Genomic DNA, 16,655 nt, shown 5'->3' on the forward strand with positions numbered 1-16,655 from the left:
CTCCATCTCATGGCCAAGTACATTATTTGTGTCCCTTATTGCACTCTCAACTTCTCTCTCTCTCTCTCTCTCTCTCTCTCTCTCTCTCTCTCTCTCTCTCTCTAGTCATTGTTTGCTTGGGTGTAGCCATTTTTGGTGAGGTTCACGGACTTTTCTGTATATGGGTATCTTGCATTAGCCATAACTTATGCATTTCTCAATGGAATTCTGCAAACTTTGTCTTCAAGTTGTAGTACACATTCCAAATTGAACATGAGAGCAAAAAATTTTGGAATGAGACCATTGCAGCATTACAAGTGCTATGTTGCATGTTAGGCATGCATCCTGAAGACTATAGGATATAGCAATTTATTCAAAAACATCAAAATTTTGTTATATACATACATGCAACCAAGTAATCATTCTAAAGTACACTACGTGAGCTTCTCCTCCTCAACCCAAGGACACACCTAAATGAGATCATTATGCATGGCTTAATGGGCCTCCAATGTTGTGCTAAAGTGATGCATACCCATTTGAGGGCATGCTCTAGAACTTTTTTTGATTTGTTGAAAACCAAAACGGATTGAAAATTTAGAATCCAACCTATTGGGACTAGTGCATGGTGGTCTTAAAACATTGATAGTTGTTGGTATTGGTATCTTGATGCACCCTAAACTGGAAGAAGTTGGAAAAGTGCAATTTGTACATGTGCAAAGATATTTTTATAAATCCAACACTATTTATGATTTTGAATTGTTTCTCTTTCCATGCACTTGCTTGCTATATGGCTCATAGGCATGCCAAAGGTCATTGCATTTAATAATACACAACATCAAACTTGATAACGTGCCCTTTGGCCTATTTGTGTTTTGAAGCATTTTAGGCCACATTGCACTTGTTTGGGATATCCAAGTCTGTAGACATGTATCGCCGAAGGGGGGGAAAACTACCGTGTTTGCAGTGTGAGTTGAGGAAAGCACTGGCACGATATTGAATCAGAAACGGAACACACTTTTGCAACATCTGCAAAGGGAGAAACAATGAGAAGAAAGAAGACTCCTTGTAGAGCAACAGCAAGAAGCGCTTGCAGAGGCATGCATTCGATCATTGCCATCGGACTGAAGAACACGAGCTATGGTGTCACGATTGGTGGAAGCATTCAAGGCAGCAACATCAAGCCATTCATGTGATTACCAGTCTTGAGACTTTACAAGCTTTAGCCTGCACCCTAAAGTTCCTAGAGTAACAACCCTACCAACACCTCGGGAGATGCACATCCAAGAGGCGATGCTCTCTAACTTGAGAAATGGCCTACATAAAGTGAAAGGGGTGCACATCTTATATCAACTAGCTGCAAAGAGGGCAACATTAGCTATGTTGGTGTCCCCTGAAACAAAGGAGAAACGGCTTGGGTGCACAATGTCGAAGATGCTATCAATCAGAAGGACCAACATGGCTCCAGTGGTTGAATGTAGAGCAGAAGCAATGCACAATCATCCCGATCCGAGAAGTCTATGGGCTTCAACAGAACATAAGAAAAGGAGAGATAGCCTAAGTGCGGAAGTCATTGCTACAGTGATGACATTTTGGCATGAAAATATGAGAGTTTATCCAAATAGAAAGGACATCTATAAGAAGCGGACAAGACACAAGGTGTTTGAGGAGCACATCATACACATGCTAGATACAACGTAGGTCAGTGGTGCCTAAACTAGCGTGGTGGTTGTTTGTGATTGAGCTTTGGGATAGTTTACTTGTTTCATTTCTTAAACCAGGCTTGGACTTAATGTGATTGTCTTCAACCAGCCCGATGGTTGGAACATCATGCAACTGTGTGCTGGTTCAGCTCAATCACCAGTTATGTGATTATCCTGAATTGGTGTGGTTCAATAGACATTAGTTGTTGTCCAGCTCGGTGGCATGGTTGAGTAGAAATTAATAGCAATATATATCGCAATATATTGTTATTTTACTAAACCAGCCCGGTGGTTGGAACATCATGCAACCGTGGCTACTTCAGCTCAATCACCAGTTATGTGATTGTCCTGAACCAGCGTGGTTGAATAGACATTAGTTATTAGCTAGCTTGGTGGTTGAAATTATTATGTTTCTTAGTACTTAAATTAGTTAAATTTAATTTCCTACTATTCTAGTCATATACCACTGTTAAATTGTGGAATTCAGAAATGAAAAGCAATATAATGTTATTTTCTAATGATGAAATTCAAAAATGAAAAGCAATATACTTGTTATTGTTTAATATGTGAAGTTGCGACCATCAAGCTAAACCATCCCAGTGGTTGAAATTGTGACGATGTCCTAAACCATCCTGGTGGTTGAAATTATGATTGTCCTAAACGTGTCCTAAACCAGCCCAGTGGTTGACTGTCCAAAACATGTCCTAAACCAGCTTGGTGATTGAAATTGTGACTGTCCTATACCAACGTGGTGGTTGAAATTTGTTTTGCTTCATGATATACTTTAATTAGATTGTGTTTTTTATTCTTTTAGTAGTAGCAAAAAGAGCTCATTGTTTTGTTGTTCTCGCATGTTGGGTCAACAGATGGAGTTGTATCTCTAGTTTGTGGATCAAAATCTGGACATTTCAATTGGGCAGAGGAGCTTTGAGCATTGTAAGCCCTGATACGTCAGAAAACTCAAAGACAAGAATTTTTGTTGTTGCAAAACACACATAGACTTTGACTTGGCCCGGCAAGCTATGAATGACTTGAGGTTTGGTTGTGTTGGAGCATTGATCCATGGGGATCGATGCCCATGCCTCCATAGTCTGTAGGCTACCTGGATCGTCATCATGTGTTGCAAGGGAGGGCAAGTTTTGTAGCCTAAGGTCTCCATGGGAGCCAGTATTTGTCCAAAGGGAGATCGTGAGTAGCACAAGATTGAATACATACGTGGTACATGCAAGCATTGCAGTTTGAAGCTGAAGAAGAAGACATTCAACGTATGTCCAAATGAAATGAGGGAAGACAACCACGTTGCTCTAAAATGGAGGAGATTTGAAAATGTCAATGTTGAAGGATGCAATAAAAAGAGATGGCTAGTGTCATATAAGAGCATCCAGCCAAGGGAGCTTATAGGTCATGTGGTTCAATCCATCCCAAAATATGTGCTTCACAATTTCATGGCCAGCTGACAAGATAAGCAGTTCAGGATGTGCCTTGCCAATTTTCCTTGTGACACTATTGTCTCTTTCATAGATTTTGCAAAAAATCATTCTTTTAAAGAACAAGATGAGATACAAGGTGCTCACTCGTACAACAAGCAGATAACAATTCTTGTGCATATCACGTATAGTCATTTGCTTGATTCTTCCATGCCTGATGCCAATCTGATTTTGACTCACAAGAGTCCAGGTCAGTGCAAAACATTTACCATTTCTACATTTCAAATGATAGGGAACATGACACCCTATTTGTGCAGCATGCTTTTCTACTGCATTGGGAATGGCTGAAAAAGAAAAATTCCCATGCAGAAAATATAAAACAACATCGGGTGTGGTCAGATGGTGCTGCCTCTCAATTTAAATCAGCACCTGGATTCTACTTCTCAAGGTTCAAATCCCTGACTGTGGTCTACACATGATGTGGAATTTCTTTGGGTCTAGCCATGGCAAGGGTGAACATGATGGATGCAGTGTTGTTATTAAGCAAGCTCTATTTAAACACCAATTAGCATGTCCGCAAAAAAGACTCAATGATTCCCATGATGTTGTAACATGGCTTACAACTAACCTCTCCACAGGCAAGCATTCAACATACAGTAAACAAAGCTTTAAGAATACTGTAGTATGCAGAGTGTTCCATGAAGTGAAAGTGGATGAAATGCAAAGGAGAAGTTGGCACGATTGCGAGAAAATTAAAGTAGTTCATGGTCTGCACATCATATGGGGCTTTTTGAACAACCAACTGATTCAAACGAGAAAACTTTCTTGTTTCTGCAGTGCGTGCATCATAGGGGATCATGACGATTGTGAGAACATTGCAACTATGAAGACATGGGAGTGAGTTCAAGTTTTCCCTCTACGTTCAGATGGAGTGAAACAATGGAGAGACAAATGACTTACCATAGTTTGGGGAGAGTTTCAATGACCTCACTGACTGTCTGGAAGAGGGGGATAACTTTGCAATTGTCACAGATTCTGGGGAGAACGAGGAAGATGGCCCATACTTTCTGTTGTAGTGCACAAAACCTTAGTACAAGGTTGAGGAAACAGGTTAAGGGGGGACTGGGAGACAAGGGTAGGACATGCTTTTTGACGTGAGAGTGCAAGTGAGCATGGACACTTGGAGACAATTGCATAGAACACAAAAGTAGAACTCAACAAAAGAGTGTGGGCTTCATTCCATCATGAGATATTTATACAAGTTGGGGAGCTTCTCTCTCTGCATGTAGGAATTATCTGACTTTCTCTCTCTACATGTAGAACTTGTGGGGTTAAAGGTCACTGTGCCTTAACCCCAGTTATGTACAATACTCAAACACATATATAAATGAATGAAAAAGAAGATTAGGGTGGTTCTGCACCCACCAAACTTGTGTGGCTCTCTGTCTCTCTCTCTCGCTCTCTCTCCCTCTTCCGTTCTTGCTTTCGTTGAGAGCACTCTCAACTGGTATCAGAGCCCGGGTGATCTAGCTGAGCGTGCGTGACTGCTTGGAAGCTCAGCAGCTCTGTGCGAGGAAGGAGAAGCTCTGTGGGAAGCTTTGTGGGTGACTTTACTTGCATCCGAGTGTGCAGAGACCTTGGAGGAACCTTTGGAAAAGTCACTTTGGCTTTACGAAGTGTTTTTGAGAGCCTGTTAAGTGGTTTCAAAGAAAAAGTCGTTTTTTGAGCTTTTCCCTGTTCCGTTCGATGACAGAGACTCCGTATTGACTTGTGGAGGCAACTATTGCTTGCTTTTGGTGTCCACATTACTTCAGGAGCTTGGAAACACCTTCATTCTTGAATCTGAGATCATTTCAGTGGATTTCTGACTCACTGTGTCAATTCCTGCGTTTTTTGCCCGGGTGTTGGAACTCAAGTTTGGAGCAACCATTTGCAGATCTGTCAGTTCCGGTGGACTCAGGAGGTCCTAAAACTTCTATGTTGCTCATCATTCGCACTCCGGTGGAGTTTACAGATAGCTCTGTTTCCAAAAACGTTTTTCAGTCCGTGTGTTGGACCCAGTGATTGAGGCCACGGTTTCCAAAACCGTCTGTCCCATTGCGTTCCGGACGCCCAAAAACCCCTACCTATCAGTTTTTGCGTGATTCGGTGGAGGATTTTCAGAGTTATATATCTCTGTGTATTCGATTTCGTCTCTTTGTTATGCATTTTTCATACTAAGGTTTTGAAACCTTAGATTTATGCCACATGGCAGTGGATAAGTATTGACTCCCATTTCTCACTCATCGGTTGGGATTTTGGAGTTCTGGCAGAAGAGAGATATTTGCAGATTTTCTTGCTGAGTCCGATTATGCAATGGCGCCCATGTTTTGAAGCATCTCAGGTTCTATTTTCAGTAGCGCTCATTACCGTGGGACTATGATTTCTTGAGCATACCTTATGCAGATCACTCTGGTTGCAGTTTGAGCAGTGTGCGCTCATTCGTGGTATGCATTGGGTTGCAGTGGTTGATTTATAGGCCATTTGGATGCATTGCGGTCCTTGTTGGATGCGCTGATAGGCCCAAATTGCCTTATGGGATGCTATTTTTTATGGACGCTTTGCACATGGATGCTATTTTATGCTGAGGGACAGCTTTGAAACATTGCAGGTGATGCACTGATAGTGCTATGCTCTCTTGGATGAGACATTATTGATGTATATGCCAGTGGACAGTGTTTATGCTTGAGTCATTTGGCACTTATTGGCATTTTCTTTTGGGCCAGATTTGCTCATATGGATGCATAGTATATGCACATGAGTCAGATGCATCTTCTGATGCTTTGAGCTTTGAGTTTGGTGATATTTCAGTCTATTGTGGCATACACATTTGGGTGCACCTGGTATTTGGTGTGATTCTCTCTTGCAGGCACTAGCATTTGGGATTTTGCTTTATTTGCATCATGGCATCCTCTTCCATGCCTGAAAAGGAGTTTTTCAGCATTAAAAAGTTTGATGGGACAAACTTTTCTTTGTGGAAAGAACAGATAAGGGATCTGCTTATTTAAAAGAAGCAGATTAAACCCTTGGCAGGGATTGAAGCTAAGCCTGCAAATATGTCTGAGGATGATTGGAATGAGTTGGATGCATTAGCAAAGTCTACTATTAGACTTCATCTTGCAGAGTCAGTTTATTTCACAGTAGTAAATGAGCAGACTACGGAAGATTTGTGGAAGAAACTGTGTGCCACTTATGAGAAGGAAACTGCCTCTAATAAAGTTTACCTCATGAAGAGGTTGTTTGAGCTGCAAATGAAGGAAGGGGTCTCCATTGCTTCTCACTTGAATGAATTCAATATTATTTTCAGCCAGCTTCAGGCTCAAAAGATGAATTTTGATGCGGAGACTAAGGCAATATTTCTCTTATGTTCATTGCCATCCTCATGGGATACCTTCCGTACAGCTGTCAGTAACTCTGCACCCAGTGGAGTACTGAAATTTGATGATGTTGTGGGTAGCTTGTTGGCCGAGGAGATTAGACGGAAGTCTATGGATGGCAACAAGCAGGATGCAGCCTTAAATGTGCAAAGGGGCAGATCACAGTTCAGGGGGAAGTCCCAAGAAAGAGGGAAGTCTCGTAGCAAATCCAGGGCACGGAACATTGAGTGTTACCATTGTGGCAAGAAGGGCCATATGAAAAAGGATTGCTACAAGCTGAAAAGAGAGCAAAAGGATAAGAAAAAGAATGCAAATTGGGGTGCAAATCAAAAGGAAGAGAGTCCAAGGGAGGACAAAGGAAAAGTGAAGATCGAGGAGATCAATGCAGTCACACATGATAGTGACAATGACATTCTCTTCATGTCTACTTTATCTGCAGAGTTGCTTACCACTTCAGATGATGCATATTCCTAGGATTGGATTTTGGATTCTGGTGCTTCATTCCATGTTACTCCCCATAGGGAATGGTTCTCCACTTATGACAGTGGAAAGACAGGTTGTGTGCATCTTGGAAATGACTATGCATGTGACATAGTGGGAGCAGGTGACATAAAGTTTTCTTTTGCAAATGGGTCTGCATTTGTTTTGAAACATGTGAGACATGTGCCTAAGCTGACCAAGAGTCTTATTTCAGTGGGTCAGCTAGATGATGCTGGTTTTCACACCACTTTTGGCTTTCAGAGTTGGAAAATTCAGAAGGGCTCTATGCTTTTGGCCAGGGGTGCCAAGTGTGGGACTTTGTATCCCTTACATGTATCAGGGGTATTTGATCATGTTGTTGCAATAACCGAGCAGCCAAGCACTTCTTTGTGGCATTGCAGGTTGGGGCACATGAGCCAGAATGGAATGAAACTCTTATGCCGTTTGGGTTATGTACCGCATTTGAGTTTCTCTGATTTTGAATTTTGTGAGCATTGTCTCTATGGGAAGCAGACTAAATCAGCCCATAAAAGAAGGGGAAATAAAGAGTTTGAAATGCTTGATTTGGTGCATTCAGATGTATGTGGTCCCATGCCTACATGGTCATTAGGCGGGGCTGAATACTATGTGACATTCATTGATGATGCAACTAGGAAAGTGTGGGCTTATGCTATAGCTCGGAAGAGTGATGTATTCCAGGTATTTCAGAAATGGCTGGCCTTGGTTGAGAATCAGTCAGGTAGAATGCTTAAATGCCTACGGACTGACAATGGTGGAGAGTATCTCTCTCATGACTTTCAGCATTTCTGTGATACACGTGGGATTAAGAGGGAGCTCACATCCCCTCGTACTCCAGAGCAAAATCCAGTTGCAGAAAAGATGAATCGTACCATTCAAGAAAGGTTGCAATGCATGCTTTCCAATGCAAGTCTTTTTGGTGGTTTTTGGGCTGAGGCAATGAAGACTGCAGTGCATGTGATTAATAGATCACCTAGTAAGAGTTTGGATGGTGGTATTCCTGAAGAGGCATGGAGTGGCAAGAAGCCCTCTTACTCTCATTTGTGTATATTTGGGTGTGAGGCATATGCACATGTGCCAAAAGAGCTTCGAAAGAAGCTAGATCCTAAGTCTAGGAAATGCATCTTTCTGGGTTATGGTGAAAGTGGAGAGATGGGCTATCGTCTCTGGGATCCAGAAGCAAAGAAGATCATACGCAGCCATGATGTGGTCTTCAATGAGAAGAAGATGCATAAGGCACCCATGAGGGATGTGGAAATGAGGAGAATCACTTTCCAGGATGTGAATCCACCTGCACATGTTGATAGACAGCAAGCTGTCCATGCACCAAATGTGCAAGAAATGGTACAACCAAGTACTCCCACAGGTATACAATCAAGGGTAGATGATGGATCATCTATTGGTGGAAATGATGAGCCAAATGTGGCTGATATGCAAGTGGGACAGCAAGCTGAAATGCCCTTGAGAAGATCATCTAGAGTGTCTAGACCGCCTGATAGGTTTGTTCCAGGGGTAGACTATGTGATGCTTACTGATTGCGGGGAGCCTTCTTGCTATAAAGAGGCTATGATGCGTGAGGATCAACGCAAGTGGGAGTATGCTATGCAATCAGAGATGAGTTCACTTATGAAGAATAAGACTTGGGACTTGGTTTCTTTGCCACATGGAAAGAAAGCATTGCCATGTAAATGGGTCTACAAAATGAAGGTCACAGGTGATGATGTGCCTAGGTACAAGGCCCGTTTGGTTGCTAAAGGGTTCAAGCAAGAGAAGGGTGTGGACTTTGATGAGATATTCTCTCCGGTTGTGAAGATGACCACACTTAGATGCATGCTTGGACTAGTGGCAGTAGAGGATATGGAGCTTATGCAAATGGATGTCAAGACAGCTTTCTTGCATGGGGATTTGCATGAGGACATCTACATGGTGCAGCCGGAAGGCTTTGAAGAAAAGGGCAAAGAGCATTTAGTTTGCAAGCTGAAGAAGAGTCTCTATGGTCTTAAGCAAGCACCTAGAGAATGGTATCAGAAGTTTGATGCTTTCATTCGGTCCCAGGGTTTTAGAAGAAGTGAAATTGATCATTGCCTCTACACTAAAAGGGCTAAGGATAGTAGCCTGATAATCCTGGCACTATATGTGGATGATATGCTATTGGCTAGCAAGAATACTTATGAGCTAGATGCTTTAAAGGCCAAGTTGCATGAGGCCTTTGATATGAAGGATTTGGGACTTGCAGGTCATATTCTTGGTATGCGCATCACGCGTGATCGGAGTAGGAAACTCCTTTGGCTTTCACAAAAAGAGTATGTTACAAAAGTATTGCAGCATTTCAATATGGAGGGGGGGAAGGCAGTGAGTACTCCATTGCCTCCATATGTGAAACTGAGTCATACAAATAGTCCCAAATCAGAAGAGGAGAGGGCCATGATGGCTAAGGTTCCTTATGCATCAGCGGTTGGGAGTCTTATGTATGCTATGATAGCTACTAGACCAGACATTGCATTTGCAGTGGGAGTTGTTAGCCGGTATATGGCTAATCCAGGAAAGAGGCATTGGGAGGCAGTTAAGTGCATCATGAGGTACATGAAGGGTACCAAGGAGATGTGCATCTGCTTTGGTAAAGGAGACATGCGTGTACTTGGGTACACAGATTCAGACTATGGAGGGCATGTGGATAGTAGGAGATCCACTTCTGGTTATGTGTTCACCTTTGCAGGTGGTGCAGTGTCGTGGATGTCTCGCGCACAGAAGTGCGTTGCTTTGTCTACCACAGAGGCTGAGTATGTTGCAGCCACAGAGGGTTGCAAGGAGGCTATATGGCTTGATCGGCTAGTGGGAGATTTGGGGATTCATACAGGTGTACCAACATTGCATAGTGATTCCATGAGTGCTATTCAGCTAGCACGGAATCCGGTCTTTCATGCAAAGACCAAACACATTGAGGTCAGGTACCATTTCATCAGGGAGGTACTTGAGGACAAGCACATAGAGCTTGTCAAGGTTCATACAGATGATAACCCTGCAGATATGCTGACGAAGAGTCTACCTAGTCAGCGGTTTGAGTATTGTCGTGTATTGATGGGCATTGGATAGTATGCTCACTAGTTGTTCTCCCTTAAAGGCACATTGTCCTTTAAGTGGGAGGTTGTGGGGTTAAAGGTCACTGTGCCTTAACCCCAGTTATGTACAATACTCAAACACATATATAAATGAATGAAAAAGAAGATTAGGGTGGTTCTGCACCCACCAAACTTGTGTGGCTCTCTGTCTCTCTCTCTCGCTCTCTCTCCCTCTTCCGTTCTTGCTTCCGTTGAGAGCACTCTCGGAACTTTCATCTAGGATGCACATGTAGAAGTTGCATGTAGGATGTGCATGTAGAACTTGCATATAGGATGTGCATCTAGAACATCATGTAGGAATCACATGTAGAACTTGAATGTTGGATGCGCATGTAGAACTTGCATCTAGAATATGCATGTAGGAATCACATGTAGAACTTGCATCTAGAACATGCATGTAGGAATCACATGTAGAACTTCCATGTAGGATGCGCATGTAGAACTTGCATGTAGGATGCGCATGTAAAAGTTGCATCTAGAACATGCAGGTAGGATTCCTAGGAGAGACTATTCCTAGCCTTATGTAAGTAAAACCGGAGCTTTGCAACTACTCTCCACACACATTCTATGCTACATGAGCCCTTGAGTCCTTGTTGACATAGAGTTACACTATCTATTCTAGAAATTCAAGCTTCCTTCAATTTCTCAAGTAGAGAAATTAAGATGGTCATCATTAAACATTCCTGAGGTGTTTTGATCAATTTTTTCGAATATGCAATGTCTTTTGATCGCCTATCTCTTCTCCTATATCTCAATTATGTAGCAATTTTTCTTTGTCCCTCAATCATCATCTAGTTACCAAAAAAAGTGTCCTTCCTCATCTTTCCAATTCCAAATAACGTCTTGAATCTTCATCCTCTCTTTCAAGCAAATTCAATGCATGTAAAGAAGCTACCACAAACCAATAACATGCATGAGAGGGTTTTGATTTTTCAGTCCCCAAGATTTCGGTACCCGGTTTTGATATTCTAATTTCAAGGTTCCTTCTTCCAAGCACCTTACCATGTCATATCATATTTTCTAGACGGTGGCCTTCTTTTGAGAGGTTCTTTATACTATGTGCTCAAGCTCTATGATATCTACTTGCTTATCTAAATGTATGATGGATCTATCATTGTGTAATATAATATTAGGCTATTCTCATTTTGCTTAATTAAAAAAAATGGGTGAAGACAAAAGAGAATCCTTGATTAGGTCCAATCCTTTCTTACATTCTTCATCCCAGGCAGGTTCCTCACCCTTGTTTCATAGTGGTGCCTTGGAAGGTTCTACTAATGGTACTCTTGAAGAAGTAGGGCAAGTTCAAACCATCTGGCAAGAATCCCCACAATTGTGACACAAGCTCAAGACAAATTTAATGTCATGTTCTTTGTCTAGACATACCATAATTTCCATACAATACCATATCCTTAGATGATACCACTTTACTATAGTTTGCGCAAAATCCTAGACACATGGGCTCAATCCTTGGTCCGTATTTTTCTTGGACAAGAGTAACTATATCCTCCATGTCTTGACAAGCATCCTCATACCTTTTGGTAAACAAACTACTAAGTTCATTCAAAGGACAAGGTATCACAAAGGTATGAGATTTTGGGTTTGGATTAGGCTGGTTAGCTACCTCAATAAGGTTGATATCCATAACCAATTAACACCTAACCACTGTAGGTCTCCTTGATCCTCATCTTCATCCTCATCATGATCAATCTTCAACATTCCTTTTTCCTCCAAACTAGTCTATGTAGGTACCTCTCAGGGTTATCCTTAACTATTGTCTTAACTCTTCTCTTCTTCTTAATAGCATCATTTTCCTTTCAAGACTCTTAAGGATTTTAGCATCCTCTACACCTTTATCAGTAGATGCCACAAGCATGGACATATCATCTTCTTTTGTAAACAAGGTAATTCTTGATTGTGTACCAGTGGTATCCAAACATATATCCAAGGGGTTGATTGTGTAATGCTTGATTTTATACTAGTGGTATTTGATTGATATCATCGTCCTTTGCAAACAAGGTAATGCTTGATTGTGTACTAGTGGCATCCAAATATGTATTGAAGGGACTATCCAAAGGATACAGTACTTCTCTATGTACCTTCAGCTTTATCTTAAAGCCATATTCCCTAAGCTACAACATACCCCAGTTATGTACAACATGAGACGCTACCAACCGTGACCTTCCAAACAAAAGCAAAAAGGGTTCGCAATTGTTAACGTACAAACCACATATCAACCAAGAAGGATAAACCTCCTATAACAGTCCTTACATTTCAAATCACCCCTATTGATTATGTGACACTGATCATCCAACCGATGAACAAAAGGAATAGGCTATAGACCTACTAGTGCAATTTTTTGTATAGATTCATACATCATATACTGACTCTTAAGCCTCCACATTGATGAGCACTCCTCAAATTGGATACCCTCCTACTTCTTCCATGACAAGAGCCCCTATATCCACTACATGAGGTAGTACTAGCAAAAACTGATGTTGATGTAGACAATGGGGTCCTCTCCCATCCTTGTCCAATCAAATTCACATGCATTCTTTATTCATTTTTGGTTTTATTAGCCTATGAAAGTGCGGAATGAATATTTTGTAATTATATATATATATATATATATGTATATATTTATATGTATGTATATATATATATATATATATATATATATATATATATGTATATATATATATATGGCTAGTAAAATATTTACTATTGCCCATTCCCGTAGTGAGTTAATGCTTTTTATTGGAAAGATCAATAGATTAGTGGTTAGTATACAGTGATGAATGGAAACTTTATAGATATACTTTCCTACAAGTAGGTTCCTAGTGTTATTGTAGTGTGTTGGGGTCTACGATCAATGACCGTACACTCTTATTTGGCATAGTTGTGACCTTGGTTCATGTATAGCCTTATACACCACATTTTATGGCACCATTCTGAGAAAATGTGAGGTGTCTTTTGAAAATATGAGTATTTCAAGCTAAAGTCTAGGTATCTCATAGTAGTTAAAGGGCACTTTATTCCATACATGGGTGAGGAATGAGTAGTTCATGTCCCACGAACACAATGAGAATCAAGTGAAGGCCCGAAAAGAGTGAGCAAGAAGCATCAATTTGAGAGAGCCAAAGTAGAAGGATGTCATGCATCCCCTAATCGAAGAAGCCATACACAAGTAATTAAAGATCCCATAGGTCGAATATCGCTAGTACCAATATTAGTTCTAGAGCCAATAGTACCATTTTTCCAATAATTATGGCTAATAATCATTCGATATTTTGTAATAGTATCTTCAATACAACCCACAAATATCAGCCATTATTATTATCCCCTTTCCTTTCCAATGTTTTTCCATATTTGAAGTGTAGGTAAGGAATCATCCCTTTATGCTAATCCACCTCCCTTTAGTACAAAAGCATCTTGGATCCCTTGCAAACAACTGTACTTCAAGGAACATAGTCCAACTTATATTTGATTCCAATAGAATGATTCCCAACTAGACTTGCCAAGGCAACAAATTGACCCAAATACCAATGCACTTGAACTACCTAGTAGGCAAACTAGCAAATTGTCACACCAACTATGACTTGAATAGATCTTGAACTTTCAATCTTACTATCCTATTCTGACTTTTACCCCAAGTCACACTGTGCTACAACTTCAATGCACACAAGCAAATTGTCACACCAACTATGACTTGAATAGATCTTGAACTATCAATCTTACTATCCTATTCCGGCTTTTACCCCAAGTCACACTGTGCTGCAACTTCAATGCACACAAGCAAATTGTCACACCAACTATGACTTGAATAGATCTTGAACTATCAATCTTACTATCCTATTCTGACTTTTACCCCAAGTCACACTGTGCTACAACTTCAATGCACACACAGGCCGCAACCCAAAATCTATGACAAGAAAACAATATATTATCGACCTTCCAATGGAATAGGTTGTATGGAAGCCACACAATTCATTGGCCACTGTGCGCCTATCCCACATAAGAACTGTCCAAACATACTAGCTCAATCGAGTAATCCAACACATTCACAACACCTACTCTACCACAATTTGTTGAGGAAATTTTAAATTCACACTGCACAAAAAGACTATAACCACACAATTCAGATTAGGTCTTGGTCTCTAATGTAGATCTTACTATTGAAAGAGGAAAAATGAAAGATAATAAAAGTATATAGAACAAATTCGCAATACATAAGCGTAGTATTTCATAAAGAGCATACATCCCATTCTTAACCACAAACATAAAGCAACATGAATTCACACACATGCACAATGACCATGTGTACGTGCGTGCGTGCGCTAATAAAAGTAGATAGAACAAATTCACAATACATAAGCGTAGTATTTCATAAAGAGCATACATCCCCATTCTTAACCACAAACATAAAGCAACATGAATTCACACACATGCACAATGGCCATGTGTACGTGCGTGCGTGCACGCGCACACATGAGAAATTGCACATTGGAATGAGAATGCTATATTATGGCAATAGATATTATATTTTAGCTCATACACGAGGACTAACCTTCCCATTAAAGTGACAATATTTGTCAAAAAAGTGTAACTTCTTCTCCATCCCAATAGGTCCTCTTAAAAATCGTATAATGTCTACATTGAATTAATTGCATATTTTTGGCTCCCCACTTAGAAATGCATTGGTAGATGCATAATGATCATTTCCTCCGAAGGATGGAAGGGAACAATTTTGAACTTAATTTGCTTCTAAAGATAAAATTAAAATGTGTCATGGTTGTGTGGAAGCTCACTATTGCATCATTGCAATTGATGCAACCTTAAAAAGTCCCCTTTTCAAGAGAGTGACTTTCGCCCCCCAACCACTTTTGAAACAACTAAGCACATTTTCTGGAACATTCTTAACAACCCATTTTGAAAATATGAACAAAGATACATGCAAAGGTAAGAACGCCAACCATACACATGTTTAGCATAATCAAAAACTTATTGATGCTTTAAAGGCTTCCTAAATGTGAAACCAATAAAATACAAAGTGATAAGATTTGGAGTATGCCATCATATGGTCTAGGCATCAACACATGATGGCAATGTAAGACACTGTATGTGGCAAGAAAGGACTCATGTTCATAATTGGTCTAGTGTGCTCCATGTAAATAAGCCACCCTATGTTAGTCTAGATGAATGCAAAACCTCCGCATATAACATCTTCGCCAATGATACTCTACAAACAGCCAACCATGTGTGTAATGCCAAAGTCATGCATCTTTACATTTGAGCAAACATGCAAAACATGTCTTTAAGTTTGTGTAAAATTCCAATGTGTAGTGCACATAGACCAAAAGAAATTGCATGCATGAAACAGAGAACATTATGATAAAGTAATAAATAACACTCCAAACAACCTATCTTGATTCCGAGGAAGACCATAACTATCATGAAACACATATTAATTTGCTGAAACGCACATGTCTTCTTGTGAAACAAAAGACGTAGAGGTGTGTCACAATAAATATAGTACCCTTTGTGCAAGAGGAACTCACTTCAATAGGGGATAATAAAGAAGCAAGATGCATGACAATGATTTTTAGATAGTCCAAGTGCACTTCTTTATGTAATTTTATTAAGCCCCAAGAACCAAATGTTTGGAATATTATATGAGAAGAATTTCAGAATTATAATCCAACTAGCAAATCCATAACAAAGATTGTAATATGTTATTTCACACTCGAGTTTAAAATTTAATGGAACGCGTTCCTTGCGTTTCCATAGAGCGAAAAACGGGACAACGTCATCAACTAAAAAAATGTTTAAGGATCTGTTTTGCCGCCTAGGAAGGAATCAAGTATCTGTTTTGCGACATTTGGCTCCCTTGTTTTGGAATAGAAGGACTTTCTCAATCTACGTTCGTGGCACTTGCATGCCACAATGCCTTTTTATTGATGACGTGGTGTTTCACCGTTCCGTGTAATGTCCAACTGTTGAGGTTACAATTTACTTCTCTAAAGATTTTTTAGCATCCATGCTCTTCTTATCAACTGCTCATATTTAAGGATGCACCAGTTTTCTGACTCTAAGAAGAGTCTTTTGATTCATTGAATTTCGACGGAGTGGATGAGCAAGGTTAGACAAGAGAACTACTTGAGCTCATATAATATCGAAGTTGTGGACTATCATGTGTTGGGATATCTCAAGGTGTATGCCTCAGGCACACCTTATGTTTCTATGTGTGAGTGCTAGAGGCACAGTTAGGTGCCCACAAGCACAGTTAGGTGGTGGAAAAGCCACATAGGATGATTGAGTGAATCTAGGAGCAGATTGAGGAGATGATTGAGGAGCTTTGAGGTCATCAGTGATGTCAGTGACCTTGTATGAGGTGCCTACTTAAGGACCTCTTTCTTCTTCATTCTATAAGCAAGTATTCTGAGTTTGTGTCCACTCTACTCTTTCTTTTCAGTATTCCAACTTGGTATCAGAGCCCTTTGATCCCCCTTGAGCCCATTT

The sequence above is a fragment of the Dipteris shenzhenensis genome, chromosome 1 (genome assembly GCF_047967505.1).
Source record: "Dipteris shenzhenensis isolate YYH24624 ecotype China chromosome 1, Dip_SZ_1.0, whole genome shotgun sequence".
In the NCBI taxonomy this organism is placed as follows: domain Eukaryota; kingdom Viridiplantae; phylum Streptophyta; class Polypodiopsida; order Gleicheniales; family Dipteridaceae; genus Dipteris; species Dipteris shenzhenensis.